Genomic DNA, 6,206 nt, shown 5'->3' with positions numbered 1-6,206 from the left:
ATCTAGTGAAAACCTGGATAAACTACATTTCCCATGATTTATTTGCCTGCTCTCACTCTCTGTGTACCCGTCCCTCCCCTGCCACGAAATGACAGGTAATAAATCTGTGCTGTGACGTTTTGTTTGCTGGCTGCACTGCTCACAGGGAGGGGTAGTGATCTTGTAAACAAAACATTGGAGCTGAAAATAAATCAGATGGTGAATGAATTTAAACAGGATATATATTAGGAAGTGTTTTGTGTTCATGCATCCTGTTATTTGGCCCTTATTTTTAAAAAACTGGAGAACCCCTTTAAGATTTTTTTGTAACAATAGCGTCTTTCTAAAGCGTACTCCCACTTGTTAAATGACTTTTTAAAATTGAAAATTATGGGTGACAATATGAACCTTTGTAACATATCTTATAGCAATCCTTCTCCAGTTATTAGGCTGTCCCGTTTATCTTCACCTAAACTGTTAGCTCTTTGGTCTCACAGACAGAAGTCTATGGAGAGGGGAGGAGAAGGGGGCTGTTAATCGATTCATTGCCTAATTCTGTGCAGTGGTAGAGTCTTATCTTCAAGGTGTAGAAGTGTCACAAGAGCTCCTTCAACCAATGTAACAGTATATGTTTTTTTCCAGCAGTCTCCTGCTCCCCACTCCCCTCTCCATAGATGTCTATGTAAAAAGTAACTCAGACTGATAATTCGAGAAGTAAAGGCGTACTGTCAGCTTTCTCAGTATGTGCCTGGGTGCTGGAACTTTTGGCAACAATACTCCTCCATTGCCAGATGGGCGTGCCTTATAGCTCAGCATCATCCCTGGGTGCTAAGAAATGCCCCCTCTGACAGTACAAGGCTGTGGAAGAGTGGTGTCGGGCGGGGGCACAGTCATCACGGCCTACAGATGTTGCTGAGCAGTAAGGCCTGCCTTTCTGACAGTGGAGGGGTATTGTTGCCGAAAGTAACAGCACTGATATCTCCTGCACCCGGACCATATCGGGAAAGCTGACAGTACGCCATTACTTCTCAACTTATCAGGCCGCGTTATTGTCAGTTTCTAGCGGTATATAATACTGCCGATCTGCGACAACATGGCAGGTCCCCTTTAAGTGTTCCAACGGACAATTCAGAGAGGGCTGGATTTTGCAAAACGAGTCAGCCAAGTGCTATTTATGGGAAGGCAACGTCCATGGAATATCACCCACACTGGCCTCATTGCCAAGCATAGTAGGCCAGTTCCTAGCAGACGTTTCGACACCGCACTTTCCCAGCAGACTTTGCATTCGGAGTGTTGATATGAGTTGACATTAGTAGGAAAAAAATCTCCATTTTATATGTCATGTATTCGGAGGTGATTTTAGCCACCCACAGGCCTGCATAGAACAGGGTGGTACTATTTCACAAGAGCGGTAATATTCATAGCTATGGGGCTTGGCCGCATAGGGGGGCGCGGATTCCAAAATAAACAGGATCTTGAAACGGGCTCCTGTGTCTTCAATATAATTATTTCTCTAGACGGCGTTCAGATTTTGCAGTACTGTATACGTGTATGACGGTAGCCTTTATGGTAACGTTCGGCCATCTTGTCAACTGGGGAAAATTTATAATCGGAAACTAGACGGTCTTAAAGGGGTTATCTACCTTTATCAAAACTGATGTCCTATCCATAATATAGGGCATCTATTATAGATCAGCGGGGGGGTGAATGTCGGGACCTCTACTGATCAGCTGATTCCCCTGTGAGTGTGTGAGCTGCAGTGCTCCCTCGCTATACTACAGAGAGGTCATAAAGATCACAGTACGTGCAACCGCCCCATAGCTCGCGCACTCAACGTTTGGACCCCTGCCTATCCAAAATTGTTGTCCTACTTTATGGACTTTAACTCCTGTACTGTATATGACCTGCTTTATACTACACCAGATTTATCACAGTGTCTAGTTCTAGAATTTGAAGCTGATTCGGCTTGATGAAAACGACATGGAATTTGACGTGGATTTTCAATTTGAAGCTGAATTTGGAGAAAAGTGCCACTTGCCTGGTTCGCGTTTATTGGGCAAGGCCAAATTCCGCGCTGATATTTTGCGCCTCCCAATCATTTCAGTGGATGTTATCAGGCGGAATACACCTGAAGAACAAGCAAGATGCTTATTTTTTTCGGCTGCATTCACAGGGCACACCTACAGGTCCTCCATTTGCTATGAGTCCCAATGGTTGGACCTCCAATGATTAGAAAGGTAGCTCCTAAAATTTATCAGTAACCATTAACCTGATTATTGATGGTTTCCTTTTTTTTGTAATGTAAATTTTGAGCCCCATATGCTCACAATGTACTTTTTTTTCTTCCTATCAGTATGTCTTTGTAGTATAGGAGGAAATCCATACAAACACGTGGAGAACATACAAACTCCTTGCAGGTGTTGTTCCTGACGGGATTTGAACCCAGGTCTCCATCGCTGCAAGGCTGCAGTGCTAACCACTGAGCCACGATGTTGCCCTGACTGAGCCTCCGTGTTGTCCCTACTGAGCCCTCCATGTTGCCCCTACTGAGTCCCCCTTGTTGCCCCTACTGAGCCCCCGTGTTACCCCTACTGAGCCCCCCGTGTTGCCCCTACTGAGCCCCCTATGTTGCCCCTACTGAGCCTCCGTGTTGCCCCTACTGAAACCCCCGTGTTGCCCCTACTGAGCCCCCGTGTTGCCCCTACTGAGCCCCCCGTGTTGCCCCTACTGAGACCCCCGTGTTGCCCCTACTAAGACCCCCATGTTGCCCCTACGGAGCCCCCCGTGTTGCCCCTACTGAGCCCCCATGTTGCCCCTACTGAGCCCCCGTGTTACCCCTACTGAGCCCCCCGTGTTGCCCCTACTGAGCCCCCTATGTTGCCCCTACTGAGCCTCCGTGTTGCCCCTACTGAAACCCCCGTGTTGCCCCTACTGAGCCCCCGTGTTGCCCCTACTGAGCCCCCCGTGTTGCCCCTACTGAGACCCCCGTGTTGCCCCTACTGAGCCCCCCGTGTTGCCCCTACTGAGCCCCCATGTTGCCCCTACTTGTTGATGGTTTTCAATTACCATTAGATTTATTTAAGATCCGCTTTTATTCTCCAAAAAATAACAAAATATTGTATAAAAAATACATCTAAAAATATATTAAAATTTAAAAAAATATATATTTAGAGATTATATTTGACATTCTAAATAGATTTCCCCCGCGCACAGACCTTCCTTTCTAATGTATAATCCAATCTCTCGGCCCCTTCTCTAATTCGCTGCTGTTTATATCACGAGTTCAGAAGTCGGACTTGTTGATTTTTCTTAGGACCCGGATGTTTAACCTCGAATAGGGTCAGCAAATACAATAACAGTAAGCAGTTCAGTATAATGTATTCCACGTGTCGCCCGCGGGTCACCCTACACAATTCACTATTCTGTTCTATCGCTTCTTTTTCCTTCCCAGAGGAGTAATAATCTGCATCACAGCAAAAATGAAATTTAGACGCCTGTTTTATAATTAGGTTGGGCTAAGATACAGAGCGGGGTCAGAATTTCAATTCATACAGTAGTGAATGGAGCCCATTCTTTGCTGAGGTCTAACCACAAACCACACCTACTCGAGGAGATTCCAAGCCCCTGAACTCTGTCTAATCCTGCAACTTTCCTCAAGATGTAGCCCCCCCTTCTTCCGAAATTACGGTCTTAGATTGTAAAAACATAGCAAAAAAAATAATAATTTACAAATCCTAGATATAATTTGGGTCGTACTCTGCACGTATTGACATCTGTGTTGCCTGTGCACCAGTTTTGCTACCGTGGCCCCATTTAGTCAGGCCGGCGAGCATGCACCACAAAACGGCAGGAATAGGATTGGTCTGCGTTTTTGTCACGTCTCACGACCCCATACACCGGGCAATACACAGCCATGTGTATAGGGCCATAGAAAGGAATGGCTCAGTGTGCTAGACATCAAAATCACAGCTAACACAAAGGGGCAACCCGGTGGCTCAGTGGTTAGCACTGTAGCGCTGGAGTCCTGGGTTCAAATCCTGCCAGGAACAACATCTGCAAGGAGTTTGTATGTTCTCCCCGTGTTTGCGTGGATTTCCTCCCATACTCCAAAGACATACCGATAGGGAAAAATGTACATTGTGATCCCTATATGGGGCTCACAATCTACAAGAACACCCCCCCCCCCCCCCCCCCCCCCCCCCCCCCACAGCCAACACACTGACTGTGCGGAGCATATGGCCTAACTGAGCCAACGGGGCTTTCAGGGTAGTGGGAGGTCCGGGTTGTAGTCCTCTTTGGATTGTAGGGTCATGGTCACATGGCCTGTATGCAGTCCAGTCCTATTCATGTGAACGGGATTGAGTTATAATGCCAGACACAGCCACCGTATAATATATGGCACTATGCCTGGTATTCATTCGAGTGCTACAGTCTCTCAGAAAGTTGACTGGCAAGGGTCGTCAGGGCAGAGCTTTGGCCTATTATGTTAGATCCAAAATGGCGTTCGCTGTGCGTTGGAGGCAGAGACGCTGCTAAAACGGGTCTGTCGTTTTGAAACTGAAAACGTTGTGTAGGACTTTTTCCTCTACCGATTTTCGGTGGACACTGTGACAGAGTCTCCAGTGCAGATGTCAGTATAGCCTTAGTGCCTTTTCAGCACCAGTATATGGGATTTAGACTGAGTATTTTGGATCGGAATTTGACGTGGAGACCGCCTCAGGTTCCGGTCTAAAATACGTGGGAACTGCAACAAGGCGATCCAGATTAGGCCCAAATGAATGGGCCTAGTCAGGAATGTCTTCGGGCGATTAACAATCTGCCTGAAGAATGAGCATGTCCACTCTTTTTCCCGGAGCTGGAACAAATGGCTCCCGGAAAAAAAGAAACAACCGGCTCCCATTGAAATGACGTGCGCCCTGTAATATTAGTGCAGGGGATGTGTGAATAATCTGGAAACTCTCATGGTCCGGTGACAAGATGACTGACTAATCCTGTAGTACGGAGACATTCTTGGTTGGTGTCTCATAGTCCCGCTCTGTACCGTTCTGTAAGCCTTCCTGGACAGACCATAATACACTATGAATAATCCATTAGGAGCGTGGCAGTCTCTGGAGAGGAGGCTATGGCGGTGGCGTTTACAATCTCATACACATGGCTGTACAACAGATCTGTCCTCCATTTTATACCAAAGACCTTGTGCCCAACGTGCACCACAAGACCCAATCCGTGCCTCGATCGCTACATTGGGCAATCCCATGGCCCAACAAGTTTATTATAGGTCATGCCAACTTCTTGGCATCAGTTAGAATGGAAATCTACACCAGTTCCTTCCTGGCATAGGTTTCTATTCTGGCACAGGAACATCCAACAGATTTATGGCGATACCGCAGCCTCTATGGAAATTTCTCATTCAAGCACCAATTGGGATTTTTATTAAGACTGGCATATGATACGCCAGTCTTCATGAATTTGCCCCATTATTTATGACACTGCTATTCTCTATAGGTAAAAAAAAACTGGAGCAGATGTATTAAAGGGGTTGTCCAAGAATGGATATAGATGGCCTATCCTTAGGATTGGTCAGAACTGTCAGATAGGTGGGGTCCAACACCCGGCACTATCATCAATCTGTTTGGAGCCAAAAACAGTTTGCTCTGTACACTATGTAGTGACCGTGCTGGAAGGCTGCAGCGCAGTCCACATTTGGGAGTATGAGCTGAGCTCCATTAGCACAGTATAGCTGCCTGCTTCCTGCTCCAGATTGATGATGGCGTTACATCCCCACCACCGGAAAGGCCATCAATATCCAGTCTTGGAAACTCCTTTAAGACTGATGTGTAAACTAGGTCCTCAATAAAAGATCAGTGGAGGGTCCAACAACCAGGAGCCCCTGCTGATCAGCTGTTTAGTGAACCAGGTGCCCCTGCTGATCAGCTGTTTAGTGTTTGTTCTAGAACCGTGACCTCTTCACTGTTTACATTGCAGCTCCAACTCCTGGACAACCCCTTTAGTAAATCTTGCACAGTTTTTACCAGTCCATGTGCCAGAAAATTAAACCTATGGCTCTGTTCCCACAGAGTAACGCGCCACTCATTCTGAACACGTAAACACGTGTCAGATTGAGTGCTGTAAAACAGAATCCCGTTGACTTCAATGGTTGCCGTCTTACGCGCGCTACACATTGAAATCAATGAGAGGCTTTTTAACCAATATTTGGCAGTGAATGG

This window comes from Leptodactylus fuscus, chromosome 3 (assembly GCF_031893055.1).
Source record: "Leptodactylus fuscus isolate aLepFus1 chromosome 3, aLepFus1.hap2, whole genome shotgun sequence".
NCBI lineage: Eukaryota > Metazoa > Chordata > Amphibia > Anura > Leptodactylidae > Leptodactylus > Leptodactylus fuscus.
The sequence above is the reverse complement of the archived record's forward strand: the minus strand, read 5'-3'. Positions refer to the sequence as shown.